The following is a 23580-nucleotide window of genomic DNA, read 5'->3' as shown; positions in this document are numbered from 1 at the left end:
AGAGCCAGGAGTAGCTCCTGAGCGCTGCCGGGTGTGACCCAAAAACCAAAATAAAATAAAATAAAATAAAATGCTGAGGGGCCAGAGAGATAGCACAGCATAAGAGAGGAAGGACTTTGCCTTGCACGCAGTCGTTCCAAGATGATGGTGGTTCGAATTCCGGCATCCCATATGGTCCCCTGTGCCTTCCAGAAATGATTTCTGAGTGCAGAGCCAGGAGTGACCCTTAGTGCTGCTGGGTGTGACCAAAAAAAAAACAAAAAAAAGGGGCTGGAGAGGTGGCGCAACACTAGGGCGTTTGCCTTGCATGTGGCTTACTAGGATAGACCGAGGTTCGATCCCCAGGCATCCCAAATGGTCCACCAAGCCAGGAGTGATATCTGAGTGCATAGCCAGGAGTAATCCCAAGTGTCACCGGGTGAGGCCCAAAAACAAAACAAAACAAAACAAAACCAAAAAAAAAAAAAAAAAAAAGTGAAGCTGATTATAGTGTCCCAAAAAGTAAAAACAAAACAAGACAGTTATCAGTAAGAGGAAGAGGTGTTCTATTCACAATTCACATGTTTAGTTAGTCAGATTCTAAGCTTATTTTTTAAAAGCTATTTATTGGTGCTCCATGATGTGCTCAGTAATAAATTATGGAGGGGTAAAATTTTTTTAAGGTTTTGGGTCACACCTAGTGGTACTCAGTGAATTTCTGGCTTTGCATTCAAGAATCACTTCTGGTGGGCTCAGAGAGCCATATGGGACATGGGGGAATCAAATCCAGGAATAAAACCCAGGTCAGCAGTGTGCAAGGCAAACACCTTACCCATTGTATTATCTCTCTCTCTGGCCCAGGTTAAATTTTTTTCATTCAGTCACTATATCATAGTTCTTCCTCCTTGACAGTTACAAGATAATTAAACATCTTAGAGGGTTAAAAGAAATGGGCTCTAATTTCAGCTTAAGGTTCATCACTTACCGTAATTTAACCTTTGAAAAGTAATTAACCTTGCTAAAATTCTCATTGTTGTTACTCAAGAAAAAAATGATTTCATCAAAGGAGGAAGCGGGGAAGCAAAGGTAGAGTCAATATTGGGTTCTAGAAGTAACTTGTATAAAAGGTAAGATGAAAGAAAATAAGCTCCAATTTTAGATCAGTTCCTCTCCCCACCCACGCTGCCATAGCCTGGCTCTGATCCCAGGTCCTAAGCAAAAGCAATATTAAATCCTTACAAAAAAGGGCTTACAGTTGGTAGAACCTTGGGTTAAAAAAAAAAAAAAAAAAAACTTCGTGGAAAATCTGGAACTCAGTATAGGCAGGAGACTGCAGAAAGCTTACTCAAGGTAAGAAAAGGGGGACAGAGATAATCTCTTTCTAAAATCATGGCAAAGCAGACAATGCAGGGCTCCATCTGCATTACGAAGGATCACTAAAACAGAAGATTCTGAAACTAGTGATGTTTTACTTAATCACTAGTAACTCTCAAAAGACAGAATTCTAATAAATATGGCACAAAATGTAGACCAAGTTTCATAATTCCAAGCAGAAAGCAGGAAAGTCTACAGAACATATAAATTATTGCCAAAAGGAAATTTATCAAATACTTTTAGGAAACTATGAACAGCTCTGTGAGACAGTGCTATTGCCTCTAGCATTCTCCTATCGCAGGTAACAAGCTTAACTCTTCAGTTAACTTAGATATAGCACTAGTTGGCAAAAGAGGCAAACAGGGACAGAATACTTACTTCCCTAGCAACCAAACGTTAAAGGCAGAAGGAATTCATCTTCAGCTAACTGCACCAAGACATGCCCTAATGAAAAATGATGGCAGAAATAGGGCCAGAGACAGTACAGCGAATAGGTGTTTGTGTTGCAAACAGCTGACCCAGGCTTGATCCCTGGCATCCCATATGGTCCACAGAACATGCCAAGAGTAACCCCTGAGCACTGTCAGGCCCCTATACCCCCAATAAAAGGTGGGAGGAATGGGAGGAGAATATGCCTTACTGGCATAAGGTTGTTAAAGAGCATCTGAGTTGAGTTACCAGACAGCTCTGGAAGTGAAGATGTTTAGCATTGTGCAAGGCCCTGAGTTCTATCTGTGGTAACTCAATACCCTCCTGCTCCAGCCCTTCAGTAAGAACTTTCTTGCTTTGGGGTCAGATTTAGTGTACACTGCCATGAAAACAGCTGACCTTGAATCTATTCGGACATCCCATATGGTCTCTAGAGCCCTCCAGGAGTGATTGCTGAATGCAAAACCAGGAGTAATCTCTGAGCATTTCCAGGTATGACCCCAAAACAAAAAACCAACTAACCAAACAAAAAACACCCAACTTTTGTTTGTTAAGCATATTGTTTATAATTCCTGGCTCTTCTTTTAGAAATTACTTATGGCAAACTCAGGATTATACAGGATGCCTGGAATCAAACCTGGGTAAATGTTCTACCCAATAGATCTGGCCCCAACACCCAACTTTTTTGCTTCATTAAAACTTTTTTTCATTAAAAATATTTGTTTTGGGGCCGGTGAGGTAGCGCTAGAGGTAAGGTGTCTTCCTTGCAAGCACTAGCAAAGGAAGGACCACGGTTCGATCCCCCGCGTCCCATATGGTCCCCCCAAGCCAGGGGCAATTTCTGAGCGCTTAGCCAGGAGTAGCCCCTGAGCATCAAACGGGTGTGGCCGAAAAAAACAAAAACAAAAACAAAATATATTTGTTTTGTTTTGTTTTGGGGCCACAACCAGCAATCCTTACTCCTGACTCTGGTTTAGAGGATCACTCCTGGTAGTGTTCAGGGCTCAGAGGGCAGTTTCAGGATTGAACCAGGGTAAGCCATATACAACACAAGCAGCACCTTAACTCCTGTACTATATTTCTAGCCCTAAAGACCAAAGTTTAACTTACTTTTTTTAACATTAATTGAAACTAAAATTCCTTTCTTAAAATCTCACTTTTTTAATAACAGTCAAAAAATCCATTTCAAGCTTTCCTTTGATAAATACACCTGTAATGAATTCTTCTCAAGCAGGGGTCCTCAAACTTTTTAAACAGGGGGCCAGTTCACTGTCCTTCAGACTGTTGGAGGGCCAGATTATAGTAAAAACAAAAATTATGAACAAATTTCTATGCACACTGCATATATCTTATTTAGAAGTGAAGAAACAAAATGGGAATAAATACAATATGTGGCCCGCGGGCCATAGTTTGAAGACCCCTGTATCTCAAGCATGGCCGAGGCTATAAATTTGGGGGCAGGTTATCTATCCCCAAAACAACTAAGAAACTATTCAAAAGCAAACCACCTCAGGAGGCACACTCCACTGTACATTGCCTGTCAGCATGTCTGTCACCTGCACACCCACTAATAAACAAATAGAAAAATGGTTCCACATTACTCTCCACCCCAATTCTCTCCTGCAAGGGGGTAGCATATTCAAAAAGCTAGGCAGAGGAGGTAACTAAATTCTTTGACAGGCATAATCAGGTATTATAATGTTGGGAAAAGGCTAGGGTGATAATATTGCCCTCTCCTCTTTTTCATAAAGACCAATACTTTCTTCCTCAACCACACATAGTTAGACTGAAAGAGGGCAGCAATCTTACAAAGCAGCCCTTTGAAAAGAAAATAATTACTGTTCATTGCCTTTGGTGTGTGCCTCGCTTTGTTAAGAGCACAGTTAGTTAAATGTTATACTGTAGGTGATTTACTAAAACTAAATAAACTATTAAATAAGAATCAAGAGCTAAGTAAGTGTCCATATTCTGACTCCTCTTATTTGACTATAATATTTCCATCTTTCTCAAAGACCTTTCTGATCAAAAACAAAACCCTCATAAAAGTAGTCGACCAACAAAAACTCTCAATCACTGTTGACATTAACTCTTGGTTATTTGCTATCATCTAACAACTAAATAACACAATTCAAGTGGTACAAAAAGTACCACTTTTCATAGCACTTCTCTAATTATGAATAACCAAAAGAATAAATTCTCTTCTGTAAGATTGTCACTAAAAAAGCCTGTCAAACAAAGGTGCTGTATTGTGTATAGAAAAAAATAGCACCATAGCAGTAGGCTCAGACAGTAAAGCAAAATATTGAGTTTTAAAATGTGTTTACAGGGACTGGAAAAGATAGTACAGCAAGTAGGGTACTTGCCTTACAGGGAACTAACCCAGGTAAAATTCTCAGCATCCCATTTCATCCCCTGAGCACTGCCAGGATTAACCGTTTAGCATTATTGGGTGGGTGATGCTAAAAAATTATGTTTACAAAAGATCAATACCCTTATTCAATTTCATCCCCTCTTCAAAACTCCATATTCCAAGTCTGATAAATATTAATCATGTGGGGCCAGAGTGAGAGCACAGCAGTAAGTTGTGCCTTGCACAAGGCCAACACAGACGGACCCTGTTTCAAATCCCAGCATCCCATATAGTCTCCTGAGCCTGCCAGGAGTGATTTCTGAGCACAGAGCCAAGAATAACCCCTGAGTACGGCTGGATATGGCCCAAAAGCAAAAAAAAAAAAAAAAAAAAGGTTAACTTACTAATATAAGTTATACAAATGATTTAGCAAATCTATAGTTAAAAGATATATATAGTTAAAATATATAGTTAAAAGACCAGTAACTATTAGTTATCAGTCTTTTATTATTGTATTACACTTAACTTCAGCTTCAGCTTAATAATAACTGCTTAAAGAAAGTTCTCCTTGGCAAAAATCTTCACCCAAGAAGATTCTTCTGTGTATCCTAAAAATAATCTATTATAGTATTTCTCTTACATGATCACATGTGCTTATCTACCTCACACTCTGCTTCCTTAAGTGTTCAGAAGGTAATCTGTATTTCCCTAGTTGTAGGTCCAGAAAAATGTTGGCATATAAAAGACATTCAAAATGTTGTCTATTACTTTAGAAGTTTACTTTAGCATATTCAAAAAGCTAGGGAGAGGAGGTACCGTATTTTCCGGCGTATAAGTCAACCGAAAATCGGGGATCGTCTTATATGCCGAGTATATCCCGAAAAATGTTTCAATATGCTGCTAAACGAGAATTGTCTGAATATTGCCACAAAATGAATTTTCCAACTTGATCCTGCACCAATCACTGCAAGGCTGCTCGGACCGCCTCTCTAAATCAGCCAATCCAAGCAGGCTTTTTATGCATGCAAATTAGACAATGTTCTGTACCTGAATCTACACTGTAAAAAGCCTGCTCAGATTGGCCAGAATCAGAGAGGAAGTCTATTACAGTATAACCTTTGAACCTTTGCTCACTGTAGTACATGAGCACAGGAACACATGCAGCACATGCAGCACAGGAACGTTCTGTCTAATACAGTGAATATAGGCCTAAACCTATGTTTTAACTGCAAAATTAGGGGGTCTTATACACCCGGTTGTCTTATACGCCGGAAAATACAGTAACTAAATTCTTTTTTTTTTTTTTTTTTTTTTGGTTTTTGGGCCACACCCGGCAGTGCTCAGGGGTCACTCCTGGCTGTCTGCTCAGAAGTAGCTCCTGGCAGGCACGGGGGACCATATGGGACACCGGGATTCGAACCAACCACCTTTGGTCCTGGATCGGCTGCTTGCAAGGCAAACGCCGCTGTGCTAACTCTCCGGGCCCTAAATTCTTTGATAGGCATAATTAGGTATTATAAAGTTGGGAAAAGGCTAGGGTGATAATATTGCCCTCTCGTCTTTTTCATAAAGACCAACACTTTCTTCCTCAACCACACACAGTTAGACTGAAAGAGGGCAGCAATTTCACAAAGCATATTTTAATATTTAAATAAATCTAGGGGCCGGCGAGGTGGCGCTAGAGGTAAGGTGTCTGCCTTGCAAGTGCTAGCCAAGGAAGGACCATGGTTCGATCCCCTGGAGTCCCATATGGTCCCCCCAAGCCAGGGTCAATTTCTGAGCGCTTAGTCAGGAGTAACCCCTGAGCATCAAATGGGTGTGGCCCGAAAAACCAAAAAAAAATAAAAATAAATAAATCTGTTGTTGTTTTTTTTTTTTAAGTAGCAAAATACAACAAAATCAATTACTTGGGAATAATGGGAGTGGGGGAACACCTACTCCTGACTTGGTGATCAGAGTACAATATCTGGTGCCAGGAAATCAAGCCAGGCTTACAACCAAAGTCGAATGCAAGGCTACCTTAACCTCTGTAGTAATTACCTTAACCTCTGTAGTATCTCTCCAGGACACTGGAATTACTTGAATTTTAGTCATGTAAGTCAGAAGGAAGAAGCGAAGGAGGAGAGCTGGAGCGATAACACAGTGGTAGGGTGTTTGCCTTGCACGTGGACAACCTGGGACAGACAGGGGTTCTATCCCATATCCTACATGATTCCCCAAGCCTGCCAGGAGCGAATTCTGAGCACAGAGCCAGGAGTAATTCTTGAGCACTGCCAGATGTGGCCCAAAGACCTAAATAACTAAGTAAATGCTTAAAAAAATTTTTTTTTTTTTGGCTTTGGGCCACACCTGGTGACGCTCAGGGGCCACTCCTGACTATGTGCTCAGAAATTGCTCCTGACTTGGGAGACCAAATGGGACACCGGGGGATCAAACTGCGGTTCCTCCTAGGTCAGCTGTGTGCAAAGCAAACGCCCCACCGCCCCAGCACCTAAAAAAAACTAAAAAAAAAAGAAAAGAAGAGAAGAAGAAAAATAACTTCCTGTTCACTAAGGTATTAAAAAGGACTTTCCATGATAAACTGGGAAGAACACTGAAAGGGAAGTATGATGAGAAAGAAATGGAAGGCAAAGAGAGAAATCTAAAAAACTCCAAATGGAATAAGAGAGTTGGATCTAAGGTAACCAGCTAGAGAAAAGCCTTTCCTGCCTAAACACTCAAGTGAAAATCCTTTCAAATAAAAGTAATCTTTCATCATAAAAAGATCAACCTAAATTCAATTCCCTGAGCTATCTATTTCAGAGCTCTCCACTTCACTCAAATCCAAGACAGGCTTTTTTTACCATGGAACTTTCTGAACAAAGCAACAGTAGAGAATATCTTACCAATCATCTAGACAAATAGCCTTGTATCACCAAGATATCTAAATTCATTAAATTTCCCTTCTTCTGAGTAGGAAGAATTTTTTGAGAAGAAAATGGGGGGGGGCAAAATTTTAATTACCGTACTTAGATAAAATTATGGCAACTAGTTGTTAAAATTCTAACATCTTTAGCTATTAATAAAGCAAAAGTTTTAATTCATTTAAATAGAGTTGCTATCAGGTTTCCAAAGATCTGTTTAGTCCAAACCCACCCCACCCCTGCCTTTTTTTTTTTTTTGGTTTTTGGTTTTTGGGCCACACATACGCTCAGGGGTTACTCCTGGCTATGCGCTCAGAAATTGCTCCTGCTTGGGAGATCATATGGGACATCGTGGGATCAAACTACAGTCCGTCCTAGGCTAGTGCATAGCAAGGCAAATGCCCTACTGCTTGTGCCATCGCTCCAGCCCCTACTCCAAAACCCTTTACACAACCATGTTATATCCACTGAGATTATTGTAATTGAAAATAACTATCCTGGGGCCGGGCGGTGGCGCTAAAGGTAAGGTGCCTGCCTTGCCTGTGCTAGCCTTGGACGGACCGCGGTTCGATCCCCCGGTGTCCCATATGGTCCCCCAAGCCAGGAGCAACTTCTAAGCGCATAGCCAGGAGTAACCCCTGAGCGTTACCGGGTGTGGCCCAAAAACCAAAAAATAACTATCCTATCATTAAATTATCTGTTCAGAAAAGATCAAGGATTTTATTTATTTTACTTTTTTTTATTTTTTTGGTTTTTGGGCCACACCCGGCGGTGCTCAGGGGTTACTCCTGGCTGTCTGCTCAGAAATAGCTCCTGGCAGGCACGGGGGACCATATGGGACACCGGGATTCGAACCAATCACCTTTGGTCCTGGATTGGCTGCTTGCAAGGCAAACACCGCTGTGCTATCTCTCCAGGCCCAGATCAATGATTTTATAATATTAAAATCAGATTGGTTGGTTCAAATTCCGGTGTCCCATAAGGTCCCCCGTGCCTGCCAGGAGCTATTTCTGAGCAGACAACCAGGAGTAACCCCTAAGCACCGCCGGGTGTGCCCAAAAACCAAAAAAAAAAAAAAAAAAAAATCTGATTGAAGAAAAATGATTAAACCATACACTTAAAAAAATAAAACAAAAAACTCTGTAACTAAGGAGTTACTTTGCTGCATATAATATACTCAGAATCTCCTGCTTCACTTTTTCTCCCACCACCTTATGACTAAAAGACTCTGAAGAACACTGTCAGCAAGGAGAACACGCCTCCAAGCCGCAATGTGCAAGAACCCACACCTCTCTATGAAACACATGTCTTCAAAAAGCACAGGTATCAAATGATAAAATTATCAAATGATAAACTTCAGCCCGTACAGATAAGTAGCTTTAAAGAAAAAAAATTTTTTTGCCACAGAGAAAAACATCTAGATGCGATATCTAGCAATTCCCAGTACAGCCACTTGAAATGCTATTGTTAAGAATTTCTAGTTGATTGCTGTCTCTGACTGCAGGGCGGATAAATTATTTGTATTCACCATAATCATACCAATCTTCTTTCAAAACCCACACAATGAACTTTGAATCAACGCACTACTTTGTGTTTTGGGGGAAGGTTTTTTTTGTTTGTTGGCTGGTTGAATTTTTTTTTTTTGGCTGGCTGGCTGGTTTTGTTGTTTCTAAAGAGCAGACCAATTAGAGAGCTACAACAGAGAAATGTAAATTAGATTTAAAAAAATAACCAGTGAGGTTGAAAGGAAATAGCATAGCAAGTCACGAAGTGTCATTTCAATAGATATAGCCAATAGATGAGAAGTTTATGACAATTTACCTATTAAAAATCTCTTGAGAGTATTATGTAAGTGTCATTAAAAAAAAAAAAAAAACAACCAGCAGTGGGCTGAACTGGGACATGTGAGGACTCAATACAACCAAGAATCAGATACTTATATCTCCAACCACTTTTTGCTTATAGCAAATAAAATGCAAAGCTACAGACGCCTTCTCATCTGTGAGTAAATGGAAATGAAACTATGAGTAGTTAGTATTCTGAGAATTTTGAGAGCCAGCTTATTCAAGTTAAATAAAAATCCATCTGTAGGGGCCGGAGAGGTGGCGCTAGAGGTAAGGTGTCTGCCTTGCAAGCGCTAGCCAAGGAAGGACCGAGGTTAGATCCCCCGGCATCCCATATGGTCCCCCCAAGCCAGGGGCAATTTCTGAGCACTTAGCCAGGAATAACCCCTGAGCATCAAATGGGTGTGGCCCCCCCAAAAAACAAAAAAATCAATCTGTATCTGAGCAGAAATAATCTTTTGTTTGTTTTGGTTTGGTTTTTGGGTCACACCCTGCAGCAATCAGGGGCTACTCCTGGCTCTCGCTCAGAAATCAATCTCCCCCGGCAGGCTCTGGTGACCTTATGGGATACTGGGATTCAAACCACTGTTCTTCTGCATGCAAGGCAAATGCCTTACCTCCATGCTATCCCTCCAGCCCAGAAATAATTTTCTAATGGTTTTATTCCCTAGACTTTAGAAAGCTGTGCATACTTCTCCTTCTACCTCTCCAAGATAAAAAAAAGTGAAAAGAGCTCTGTAGGCTAAAAACCACTTCAAGGAAAGGAAAAGTTACAGAATCTTCGCTCTCATATGTGGGATATAAAAAGACACAGTAAGTAAAAAATAAATGCCTAAAGGCAACAGAACCTAAGAGCTAGTCTACAGAACTGAACTGGGGGTAGTGTTGGAAGTAGGATAGGACAAGGAAGCAGAGTGGGAGGTGAGTGATGTGGGGCAGGGAATGTGTTGGCCTGGACTGGGATCTCTGGTTGAGGATACAGTGTGTTGAACCACTGTATCCATAAAACCTACCTAGGAGGGCCCAAAGAGATAGCACAGCGGCGTTTGCCTTACAAGCAGCCAATCCAGGACCTAAGGTGGTTGGTTCGAATCCCGGTGTCCCATATGGTCCCCCCTGCCTGCTAGGAGCTATTTCTGAGCAGACAGCCAGGAGTAACCCCTGAGCACCGTCGGGTGTGACCCAAAAACCAAAAAAAAAAACAAAAAAAAACCCTACCTAGGGGCCAGAGCAATAGCACAGTGAGTAGAGAGCATTTGTCTTGCACTCAGCTGACCCGGGACAGACCTGAGTTCGATCATCGGTTTCCTATATGGTCCCCTAAGACAGAAGCGGCACTGCCAGGAAACCCCTCAGCGTCAGCAAGTATGCCCCCCCCCAAAAAAAAAAAACCTCTACCAGTAAAAGTATTAAAAATCATGGTACTTAAAAAATTACACACTTCTGGAGCCAGAGAGATAGCACAGCAGTGGGGCATTTGCCTTGCAAGCTGATCGAGGACAGACAGTGATTCGATTCTTGGCATCCATATGGTCCCTGTGCCTGCCAGGAGCGATTTCTTTTCTTTCTTTCTTTCTTTGTTTTTTTTTTTTGGTTTGCTTTGGGGCCATACCTGGCAATGCTCAGGGGTTACTCCTGGCTCTATGCTCAGAAATCGCTCCTGGCAGGCACGGGGGATCATATGGAATGCCGGGAATCGAACCAAACCAGCGTCTGTCTGGGTTTGGATGTGTGCAAGGCAAACACCATACTGCTGTGCTATCTCTCCGGCCTGCCGGGAGCAACTTCTGAGCATAGAGCTGGAAGTATCTCCTAAGTGCTGCAGGGTGTACCCTCCTCCCCAAAATTGCCCATTCAGTGGGCTAGAGATATGGTACAGTGGGTAGGGTCAACAAACAAAACAGGGGCTGGGCGGTGGCGCTAAAGGTAAGGTGCCTGCCTTGCCTGCGCTAACCTTGGACGGACCGCGGTTCGATCCCCCGGTGTCCCATATGGTCCCCCAAGCCAGGAGCAACTTCTGAGCACATAGCCAGGAGTAACCCCTGAGCGTTACTGGGTGTGGCCCAAAAACCAAAAACCAAAAAAAAAAAAAAACCAAAAAAACAAAACAAACAAATAAATAAAAACACTTCACTTAAAATGAATCTGAGAGGAGTTGAGGATTACAATATCACTTTTCATACTAGCCTGTACATTCTGAAATTTCTCATGTTTTTTTTTTTTTTTAATTTTTGCGCCACACCCAGCAGCAGTCAAGGGTCACTCCTGGCTCTGCGCTCAGAAATTGTTTCTGGTAGGCCCAGGGGACTATATAGGAAGCTGGGGATCAATCGGACCCGGATTCACCCTGGGTCGGCCGTGTGCAAGGCAAATTCCCACCAGTGTGCTCCAGCCCCATCATGTTTCTATAAAATGATTATAGCTATCTCTGCTTCCAGAGTATGAACTCTCTGATGGCAGAATCTGGGTTTTATTTAGTAGAGGATAGTGTTTGATTATATGAATTATTATAGTATTATATAGTACACACATAGCACCCAGATATTATTACTAGTGATTTAATTTACACATCTTAGAGAAGGTACTAAAATGCTATCGTAGGAGATAATATGTGAGATACACAACCACCTTCAGGAATTAATACCTGAGCAGAGTCAGGAGTCAACCTAGAGTTGGGAACAGGTGGGAACCAAAACCAGGTCCCCCCCAAAATACTACGAGCATACTAAGATTTGAATGTGGGGCCAGAGAGATAATATGGAGGTAAGGCATTTGCCTTGCATGCAGAAGGATGGTAGTTCAAAGCCCAGCATCCTGGGGCCGGAGAGATAACATGGAGGTAAAGCGTTTACCTTTCATGCAGAAGGTCATCGGTTCGAATCCCCGCGTCCCCGTGCCTGCCAGGAGCGATTTCTGAGCACGGAGCCAGGAAAAACCCCTGAGCACTGCCAGGTGTGACCCAAAATCAAATCCCAGCATCCCTATGGTCTCCCGAGCCTACCAGGAGCGATTTCTGAGATCAGAGCCATGAGTAACCCCTGAGCACTGTCGGGTGTGACCCAAAAACAAAAACAAAAAAAGATTTGAATGTAAGAAACACATATAAAGAACCAAGGATTGGGGCTGGAGCTATAGCACAGCAGTAGGTTTTGCCTTGTATGCAGCCAACCCAGACCAACCTGAGTTTGATCCCCAACATCCCATCTAATCCCCCAGCCTGCCAGGAGTAATTTCTGAGCGCAGAGCCAGAAGTAACCCTGAGCACTGTCAGATGTGGCCCAAAAACAAAAAGCAAAAAAGAAAAGTATAATATTATACCAGAAATGCATAATCTTAGAAAAGTATGACATTCAGGTAATTGGTACTACTCAGTTCTCAGTTCATATAGCAGCTATAGACTTTTAATAGACTTCATTTTATGCATGTACTTTTATATATATATATACATACATACACACATATATCTTCTTATACCTTCATTTTCAAGTTAATTGTAAATTATCTACTGACAATAAAAATTTGAAAATGATCAATATTCCTATCAAATTATCTAGTATGCAGTCTCTCAAACCACAGAAACTTTGTTTTCCTTATCTTCATCTGTAAAACAATATTTCTGAACTACCTCAGAAATGGGGCCGGAGAGACAGCATGGAGGTAAGGCATTTGCCTTTCATGCAGAAGGACGGTGGTTTGAATCCCGGCAACCCATATGGTCCCCCGTGCCTGCCAGGAGCGGTTTCTGAGCGTGGAGCCAGGAGTGACCCCTGAGCGCTGCCGGGTGTGACCAAAAATCAAAACCAAAACCAAAACCAAAACCAAAAAAAAAAAAAAGAAATGACATTAATCCTAAGCAGGGCTATAAGAATATCCAAATATTATCATTTTAGAGGGCTGGAACAATAATAGCACAGAGGATAGGGCCTGGCATACAGCTGACCAGGTTCGAATTCCGGCATCCCTTATGGTCCCTCAAGCCTGCCAGGAGTAATTTCCTAGTACCGAACCAAGAGTAACCAGAGTGCTGCCAGGTGTGGACCCAAAACAAACAAAAATAAAAATCCAAAAAACAAACTAACATAAAGAAACAAATGTTTTTTCTCTTTCTCCTTCTCTCTCCCTCTTTTTTCTCTCTCCCATATTTTTCTTATTTATCTCCCTCATTCAATTCCCTTCCTTTTGCTTCCCTCCCCACTTATTCCTGAATAGAAACACAAGAAAATCACTGAAAACACACTGATACACAAAGGGCCTTCACTCTACCTCTTCCTCCCCACTGACAAGAGGCAGACATGCTGCCAAGGCAGCAACCTCCACATAAAATATAAAAGAGTGGAGGCGAAACAGCTCAATCAAAAACAGCTTGGGAAGAAAAGAAAGAAGGATATGTTTGTCAGTGAAAGTCTCCAGAGAGAGGCCAGAACACTTATGCTTCTGTCTTGACCATACTGGGCAGGATGGTTATTCTTGATAACCCTGTTCGAAGTCTGAGCTTAGAGGCCAAGCCTCCCTTTAACCTTGCAATTGTGATAATACGAAAATGTGTCTCATTATGGAAAAGTACATTTTAAGAAATGTCAGGGTACAATTTATAAATATACTTTGGAGGGCTGGAAGAATAGTGTGGCTTACAGCATCTGCTTTGCAGCATATGGTCATGAGTTCAAATCCCCAACATCCTACACATGCAGTAGATTCCTCGTAGCTTTACTATATTATTTTGCTTTTTGGGCAACACCTAGTGGTACACAAGGATTACTCCTGGGAGACTCAGGAGTCCATGTGTGGCATCAGGAATCAAACCCAGGTCAGCCATGTGCAAGGCAAGTGCCCTACCCACTATACTAGCTCTGCTATTTTAGCCTGACATATCACTGTCATCCTTTCCAGGTGTCACCAGCAAGTTCCAGGGTACAACAGACAAGTTGTGTGTAAGCATCACATATAGAAGTGTGACCCTCAACTAGCAACACTACTAAAAAAGACATGCACATTGCCAATAAGTATGTGCTGGAAAGCACTCATGAGCAGCAGAGAAATCCCCAACAATCTCTACAACTATAAGTCACATGACTCAGTTGAAGTATGACCCTCAGAGCAACCACCATAGCTAAAGAGTGCAAACCCTGAGGCCAGAAAGATAGCACAGTAGTAGGGCATTTGCCTTGCATGGAGCCAAACCAGGACTCACTGTGGTGGATCAAATCCTGGCATCCTACATGGTCCCCCTAGTTTGCCAAGTGCTGAGTGCAGAGTCAGGAGTAACCCATGACCACTGGGTGTGGCCCCAAAACAAAACAAACAAACTAAAAAGAGTGCAAGCCCTAGTGAACACAGCAGCCCAGTACACAAGCACTGTGACCTGATATGCAATCCAGAGAGACCATCACAGCTGAAAAATGTGCAAATATCAACCCCCCCCCCAATCATCACAACAACAAAGAAGGGGAAGTGGGAAGGAATAAAATAAAATTTTAAAGCATACTCTGGAGAGCATAGCTGAGAGCTGAAAACCAAGCAGACTGATGAAGTCAATCGCATAGGTTAGACAAGAAGTTTGGCACTACTTCAGCACTTCAGAGCTGTTTTGCTGCAGGCCAAAATACAGAGACCAACCCAGCAGGATGCAGATTACTCAGCACTCTGAAATGGAATCTGGCTCTTCAGCTTCTCTCCAGAAGGTTACTTCATTTATTCTGATTAAGACTCACTCATTCTACCAGACCCACTTCTATAAGCCTCCCGCTGACTCAGGTCACACTCATTTAAGGACAATAAACAATGAGCTATACAGAGAGAAAGAGGGGAGGATGGAAGGGGGAGAGGAGTAGAGAGAAAGAAGAGAGGATGGAAGGGGGAGAGAAGAAGAGAGGAAAAGAGAGACAGAAGGGGAGGACAGGGGAGAGAGAGAGGGAAGAGAGACAGAGAGACAGAGACAGAAAGAGACAGAGAGAACATTAGCAGTGGTACTTGTACATTTGCCTTGTATACATAAAGCCCAGATTTAATCCCCAACATCAATGATACTCTAAATATTGCTGAGTATGACTCATAAAACAAAAAGTGAGATCTGGGAATGGAGCTGTCAATAATACAATAGGTAGGGCTTTTCGCTTTAAGTATGACCAAGGTAAGTTTGATCCCCTGGCAATCCATATGGTTCCTGGAGCACCAGCAGGAGTAATCCCTAAGCATTATTGGGTATGGCCCAAAACCAAACAAACAAAAATGGCAGTAAATCTAAAATTAAAATATAGGCGTAAAAGCAAGTCAATATAAACTCCTCATGTCCTAGTTCTAGTAATACACTATAGTTATTTTCATTATCTAAAAGTGAAAGAATTATGAGCAATTATTTCAATCTCAAATGTGCTGCTGGATTAAAGTCAAAGCATAATGTTAGGCCATTTGGAAAAAAGAAAGCATTCCTCAAAATCCTGCGCTTGTGATGAAAATTGAAAAAGGGGAACTGGGGTGAACTAGACTGGGCATCCATCACTAGGGACAGAGCCTACAGTTGGTGGAGTCTCAGATAGGCTTTGGCCAGCATTTTTCTTTGCTTTTGTTTCTCCTAGGACAGCATCTGTGCCGGTTAAGTCACCATTCATAATTCCTTCTTATCTTAGGGTATTTTTATAGTCTCTTTTTTGTTGTTGTTTGCTTGCTTTTTGGGCCATATCTGGCAATGCTCAGGAGTTACTCCTAGTTCTGTGCTCAAAAATCACTCCTGGTGGGCTCAGGGAACTATATGGAATGCTAAGAAGCAAACCCAGATTGGCCACATGCAAGACAAGTGTCCTACTCACTTTACTATCAAGCTGGCCCTACAATTTCTTTTTGTGATTGAGCAAATGTTCAGGATTTATAAAAGCTGATGCTCATTTTGGATCCTAAGCATTGGAACCACTTACCTGAGGGTCTGAATAGATAACTTGCTACCAAAAAGGTGTAACACTCTCATTCACAAAAGATCTTAAAAAGCTAACTGTAGGGCCCGGAGAGATAGCACAGCGGCATTTGCCTTGCAGCAGCCGATCCAGGACCAAAGGTGGTTGGTTCGAATCCCGGTGTCCCATATGGTCCCCCGTGCCTGCCAGGAGCTATTTCTGAGCAGACAGCCAGGAGTCGCCGGGTATGACCCAAAAACCAAAAAAAAAAAAAAGCTAACTGTAACTGACTAGGTATTTTTAATACCCACAAATCAAATCTTTCAAAAGTGAGGGCAAAGGCTGTACAGCTAAAATACTCTTCCCAAATTTCCAGATAATCACCCTCATTACATATTCAAGGATATAGATTATTCATGGTGGAGAGTGGGCTGTACTGAAAGGAATACTGTAGAAATACTATTATAGATGGGGGCTTCTTAATTCTTAGCAGAAGAGTACTCTATTAAGTCTAGTTTGATAGAATCCTGTAATAACAACAGGATCCATACTATCATTAAGTTACCTTGGAACCAAAGGATGCTTCTGCTTCTCTTAAGGTCTCTGGTATTAGTAACCTCGTCCCTCTCAAGAATTCCTGTTCTAGGGCCAAAGCAATAGCACAGTGGTAGGGTGTTTGCCTTGCACCTTGCATGCGTCCAACCCCAGACAGATACCAGTTCAATTCTGGCATCCCATATGGTCCCCTGAGCCTGCCAGGAGCGATTTCTGAGCCAAGAGCCAGGAGTAACCCCTGAGAGCTGCAGGGTGTGGCCCAAAAACAAAAACAAAAAAAATTCCTGTTCTAGTGGCTGGAGAAAGACAGTACAGGCAGTAGGACATCTGCTTTGCATGCAAACAACCCAGGCTCAATTCCTAGTATCCCATGTGGTCCCGAGCACCAGCAAGTTATTTCTGAATACAAAATCAGGAGTCACATTTTCCCCATCCCCCACATGGGCTGACTTTTCTTTTTTCTTTCTTTCTTTTCTTTGTTATCTCTCCTATCCCTGAGCCTACTTTTCTTTTCTTCTTCTTCTTTCTTCCTCCTCCTCCTCCTCCTTTTTTTTTTTTTTTTTTTTGGTTTTTGGGTCACACCTTGTGATGCTCAGGAATTACTTCTGGCTATGTGCTCAGAAATTACTTCTGGCTTAGGAGGACTATATGGGATGCCAAGGAATCAAACCGTGGTCCGTCCTAGGTCAGCCGCGTGCAAGGCAAACACCCTACTGCTGTGCCACCGCTCCGGCCCCTGGGCTGACTTATTTTTTTTTGGGGGGGGGCTGACTTTTCTTAAGAAACTCTTAGCTGAAGGATGAGACATAAAGTTCAGGCTGAAGATAGGCAAGGTGCTTGAATTCAACCCCTGGCAACTCATGTGATCCATGATTCCCAAAGCACTGCCAGGAATGAACCCTGAGTACAGAGCCATAAGTAAACCTTGAGTGCAATCTAGTGGAGTCCAATATAACAACAAAAAAGTTCAGGACAGGGAAATAGATCAAAGAACTGGAGTACATGCTTTACATGTAGGAGCCCCAGATACAATGCCAGCACCGCAAGGATATAAGAGCACCACAACGGCAGCAGCCTGCAGTAATACCACATGTGACAATCAAAGTAAAGTAAAGTTCAGGGGCTGGACCAATAGCACAGTGAGTAGGGTACTTGCCTTAAATGCAGCCAACCAAGTTTCTATCCCTGGCATCCCATATGGTCACCTAAACATGCCCAAAATGATTCTGGGCACAGAGCCAGGAGTAATCTCTAAGCACTGCCACACATGGCCCAAAAACCAAAAACAAACGAAAGAGGCTAGAGTGATAGCACAGTGATAGGGCATTTTGCCTTGCATACAGCCGAGCCAGGACAGGACTAGGTTCAATCCCCACCATCCCATATGGTCACCTGAGCACGCCCGAAGTGATTCCTGGGCACAAAGCCTGGAGTACACCTGCATGCCACTGGGTGTGCCCCCCTCAAATCAAAGAAATAAAAAATTAAAAAGAAAGTTTGACCCCCTCACAAGAAAATCTCAAAGGACAATGGGGAAGCCTATATTACCTTTATAAGTTTAAGACCTATATAATACTACCTCTTAACCTGTTTATCCCCAAATGTAAGGTAGTCTCCTGCATCACTTTGTTCCCTTAATATTTTTTAAACTTATTTTTATTTATTTTTTCCTTTATATATAAATATATGTGAGCATATACTATATATGCATATATGTGTGTATATATACATATATATCTTCATCCTAGGATGGGGCAAAAACCAACTACAGAAGACTGATTAAAATAACAATGATGGGGGCTGGAGAGATAGCATGGAGGTAGGGTGTTTGCCTTGTATGCAGAAGGACGGTGGTTTGAATCCCGGCATCTCATATGGTCCTCCGAGCCTGCCAGCAGCAATTTCTGAGAGTAGAGCCAGGAGGAAGCCCTGAGTGCTGCCAACTGTGACCCCAAAACCAAAAAGAAAACAAAAAACAAAAAACAACAATGATGCAACAGAACTCCTAGAACCATAAAGAAAGACTCCATCCTAGGCTCCATCCTTTCACCTGTGCAAATACCAAGATCTCTAGTAGATTTTATCATCCACAATGGAGCAGAAACCCTGTATCTCTTAAGTCAAGGGAATTCCCTTTCTAATTTCCCCAATATTTACTGTGTCTATGCAAGGAAAAAAAAAAGAAAGAGAGAGAAGCACAAATTAACTTTTTTTTTTTTTTGGTTTTGCTATTGTTGCTTGTTGTTTTTTTTTCCTGTGGGTTTTCTTTTTTGTGTGTGCTTTGTTTTGTTTCTTATTTCAGGACCATGGTCATTATGTGGTTGGTATCTTTATTGCTGTGGTGCTTTTCTAGCTTTTTTTATTTTTTTAGTTTTTTAGTATTGTTGTTAGGTTTCTCCCTTTTTCCCTTTCTTCTCTTAAACTGATATTTATAGCCTCTAGAAGGACTCCTCTCATTTTCTGCTTGTTTGATTTTTGCCCCATTTTATTTTATTTTTTTTTTCTTCACACAGAACCACGTAATTTGAACCATCTTATTTCGCCTCAAAAATTGAGGGGGTAATAATGGAGGGTACCAAGACCAGAGATAAAAGAATGATAGACAGGCTAGACACAGAGGGGAAATACTTATACTAGCAACCGGAGTAGTAAAGGAGGGGAATGTGGGATGCATGCTGGGAACAGGGGTAGAGGGAGGACAACATTGGTAGTGGGAGTGGCCCTGATTCAATGTCACTATGCACCTAAAAAATTACTGTGAAAGATTTGTAATCCACTTTGATAAAAATAAAAATTAGGGCCCGGAGAGATAGCACAGCGGTGTTTGCCTTGCAAGCAGCCGATCCAGGACCAAAGGTGGTTGGTTCAAATCCCGGTGTCCCATATGGTCCGCCGTGCCTGCCAGGAGCTATTTCTGAGCAGACAGCCAGGAGTAACCCCTGAGCACCACGGGTGTGGCTCAAAAAAAAAAAAAAAAACCAAAAAAATAAAAAAATAAAAAAAAAATAAATAAATAAAAATTAAAAAAAAAAGTTTGAAAGTCAAGCACTAGGGGCTGAAGCAATAGCACAGTGGGTACGGCACTTGCCTTGCATGTAGGCAACCTGGATTTTATCCCCAGCATCTCATATGGTGCCGCAGGTCCTCAACAAGTGATTCCTGAGTGCAAAGTGAGGAATAACCCCTGAGCATTGCTGAGTGTAGTCCAAAAAACAAAACCAAAACAAAAGGTCAAACACTCAAAGGACAGAGGGATAGTACAGTGGGTAGATATTTGTCTTGTACATGCCCAATCCAATCCAAGTTCAACCAATGACATCTCGTATGGTCCCCTGAGCACTGCCAAGAGTAATCCCTGAAGACAGAGCCAGGGGTAAGCCCTGGAGTAAGCCCTGAGCATCACTGGGTATGATCCAAAAACCTTAAAAAAAAAAAAAAAAGGCACTCAAGAGTTATGCTTTTTTGGTTTTGGTTTGGTTTGGTTTTGGACCACACCTAGTGACACTCATGGGTTACTCCTGGCTATGGACTCAGAAATTGCTCCTGGCTTGGGGGACCATACGGGATGCTGGGGAACGAATCGAGGTCAACCTAGGTCAACCGTGTACAAGGCAAATGCCCTACTGCTGCACTATGGCTCCAGTCCTGCTTTTTTTGTCCTTTTTTTTTTGGGGGGGAGAGGGGGTCACATCCGGCAGAACTCAGGGATTACTCTTGGTTCTGCACTCAGAAGTCAGTCCTGGCAGGCTCAGGGGGCCATATGGGATGCTGGGATTTGAACTGGGGTCTGTCCTGAATCATCTGCATGCAAAGCAAGTGCCCTACCACTGTGCTATCTCTCTGGCCCCATTCTTCAACCTTTTTATATTTGCAGATTGATACTTATCCTGCATACCAGTTAACAGAACAGTAGTTATAACCTAGTCAGCAGCCAGTAGTTTCCAACCTTCTTCCTACACTTGCAAATCAAAAGGTGGTTGAAGAATGTGGCTCTAGTCCTTTTAGCTATCTCCCAGCCCCTGCATAAATGTTTCTAAACATTTTCTTTTTTTTTTTTATCTAAACATTTTCTTAAAAAAACACAGCCAAGTTATACTCTTTTCCAAATTAGAAGAACCTATGTGAATTATCTCACTGAAGAATATTTATGCAGATAATTATTTAATATCATTGGAAGAGAAGTTAACTTTAAAGGATTTAGAGAACTGGTTTTATGTCAACAAAACTGTGATGGTACAAGATCCCATAGACTTGCTAGGTAAATTTTAGAATAAAAAAATCCCTATAACAGCCAGAAAACTGTACTTTCCTCCAGCTGCCACATACTCATGTCACTATCCCACAATCTGAGGAGACAGACTTGGGATTAATAATTTATTACCTTCCTGTCTTGCAATGTAGTTAAGAATATAGGTCAGTTTGGTAAGGGAAAGTTTCTGCTGAAGGCTCATTGCTCTGAGATATATTCCATTAGTCATCCATCTTAAATTAGGTGCCCAGCATATACAAGAGCAGAAATATAACATCACCTAAAAAGCCTCCTGAATATGCTTTTCTCCTGAAGATAGGATTCATGAATATTCAAAATATATTATTCTCCTAACTGAAAAAGATAATACTTGGTCTGACTGATACAACAGGGACTACAGTCCTCAAATTACAAGTAAAGAGTATGGGCAAAGAAGAAAGGAGATTTTAATGCTATCCGCCAGAGACACATAAAAGCAGTTATGAAAACAAAAAGAAAAACGGCAACTACCAAGTGCAAGACCTTCTGCTAAACCAGAAGCTGACCTTGTTCTATGCAGTCTGAGGGGGGGTTTGAAATCTGGGTGTTGGTGGTAAAGGTGATGATTAATCTCTCCCACCCAGTTTAATTAAATATTAAAATGTGGAAGTTAGTGGTAAATGAAGATAAAAATGTCAACTTTATAATAAATTAAAAGATGACAGGAATATATTTGTCTAAAAGATGAGAAATGGGCTTTTTAACATTTCTCTATACAGACTAAAACTTACTCCTTTACACAAAAACAAGCAGTCCTGGCATGGGAAAATCAATTAAAGCTAGACAGAGAGGGAATACATGCAAATTCTGATGACTGGCTATTCCCTACATTGAGGAGAGAATTACAACAGCAATCCTCTACAATACCACCAGTTGGAAAAAATATCACTCTTCTATTCAAGTAAGAGGAAAAAGTGAGGGGCCAGAGAGGTGGCACTAGAGGTAAGGTGTCTGCCTTGCAAGCACTAGCCAAGGAAGAACCGGGGTTGGCGTCCCATATGGTCCCCCCAAGCCAGGGGCGATTTCTGAGCCCTTAGCCAGAAGTAACCCCTGAGCACCAAATGGGTGTGGCCCGAAAAACCAAAAAAAAAGAGGAAAAAGTGAGGACGTGAGAGATAGCACAGAGGTAGGACATTTGCCCTGCACGCAGCTGATTCAGGACGGACCCCAATTCAAATCCCCACATCCCATATGGTCCCCTGTGCCTGCCAGGAGCAATTTCTGAGCATAGAGCCAGGAGTAACTCCTGAACGCCAATGGTTGTAAACCCCTCCCCTCAAAAAATGAGGAAAAAGTGTAAAAAAGAGCAAAAGCCATCTTCCAAATATTGCTCCCTCATGGGCATTAAGTATCCATTTACTAGGCCAAGACTAAAATATATAGATTTTCTGGCATATGCCAGAGGAGAAGAGAAACAAGAGGAGGAGGAAGACAGAAAGGAGGCAGAGGAAAAAGTGGAGGGGGAGAAGAACAACAATAAAATAGAGTAGAAAAGTGATTCTCCTAACATAAATATTACAAGGTGAAGCTATTTTCAACATTATGTTCAGGTTACTCTAACAAAACCACTATGTGCTAAATATTAGGTGTGTGACTCTTTTTTTTTTTTGGCCACACCCAGTGACGCTCAGGGGTTACTCCTGGCTATGTGCTCAGAAGTCGCTCCTGGCTTGGGGGACCATATGGGACGCCGGGGGATCGAACCGCGGTTCTCTTCAAGGCTAGCGCAGGTAAGGCAGGCACCTTACCTCTTGCGCCACCGCCCGGCCCCAGGTGTGTGACTCTTGAGTAAGACATTATTGTAAAGCAGACACATAATCACACTAAACTTCTGCTCTTGGTCATGAAGAAACTAATATCAGATGTACCATCTACCATAAATAACTATTTAAAAACATATTTTTTTAAGCCTACAGCACCTGGTATTCTCAGGTGGTCTTCCATCCAAGTACTAACCAGGCCCGACCCTTCTTAGCTTCCGAGATCAGACAAGATCAGGCGCATTCAGGGTGGTATGGCCGTAGACTTATATAAATAACTATTAAACTGGTAGGAATATACTCAGGAGGCAACAGGCAGCACTACTGGGTTCCAAACACAATAGAGGGGTTTCACTGAACCCAACAAGCAGAGATTGGGTAGAATTTGTTTGTTGTTGTTGTTGTTGTTGTTGTTGTTTTTGGTGTTTGGGCCACACCCAGCGGTGCTCAGGGGTTACTTCTGGCTGTCTGCTCAGAAATAGCTCCTGGCAGGCACGGGGGACCATATGGGACACCGGGATTCAAACCAACCACCTTTGGTCCTGGATCGGCTGCTTGCAAGGCAAACGCCATCTCTCCCGCCCGATTGGGTAGAATTTAAGTAGTTAAGACACTATTAAATAAAAAGGGTCCCTAAAGGAATATCCCTTGCCAATCTTTGGTTAAGATCTGGGATAGGGCCCGGAGAGATAGCACAGTGGCGTTTGCCTTGCAGGCAACCGATCCAAGACCAAAGGTGGTTGGTTGGAATCCCGGTGTCCCATATGGTCCCCCGTGCCTGCCAGGAGCTATTTCTGAGCAGACAGCCAGGAGTAACCCCTGAGCACTACTGGGTGTGGCCCAAAAACCAAAAAAAAAAAAAAAAAAAAAAGATCTGGGATAAATAGGCCTAAAGATAGTACAACATACCCTCTTGCCTTGCATGCTGCTAACCTGAGTATGATCCCCGGCACTGTATATGGCCTCCTAAGATTGTCAGGAGTAACCCTTGAGAGCAGAGCCAGAAATAAGCCCTGAGCATTGCCAAGTGTGGCTCAAAACCAAAAACAAGTATACAATGTCACATACTTAAGGAGCTGTGACTCAGTTTAAGAAGCTAGATTCTAGAGCAAAAGCATGACCAATGATGAATATTTCTCTTACAAAAAATATAGCATAGGGCCCGGAGAGATAGCACAGCCGTGTTTGCCTTTCAAGCAGCCGATCCAGGA

At 42.2% G+C, this 23580-nt stretch overlaps 1 protein-coding gene and 1 non-coding gene across 3 annotated transcripts in view; both read right to left on the bottom strand.

The window, feature by feature from the left end:
- KIAA0319L (KIAA0319 like) overlaps nucleotides 1-23580 on the bottom strand; it is a 151504-nt gene that overhangs the window by 104991 nt on the left and 22933 nt on the right. The window lies entirely within an intron of this gene.
- On the bottom strand, nucleotides 22517-22635 carry LOC126012573 (5S ribosomal RNA). The gene has a single exon (XR_007497028.1). It is a non-coding gene; the product is annotated as a 5S ribosomal RNA (ribosomal RNA).

This window comes from Suncus etruscus, chromosome 6 (assembly GCF_024139225.1).
Source record: "Suncus etruscus isolate mSunEtr1 chromosome 6, mSunEtr1.pri.cur, whole genome shotgun sequence".
In the NCBI taxonomy this organism is placed as follows: domain Eukaryota; kingdom Metazoa; phylum Chordata; class Mammalia; order Eulipotyphla; family Soricidae; genus Suncus; species Suncus etruscus.
This window is presented reverse-complemented; position numbering and strand designations above follow the sequence as displayed.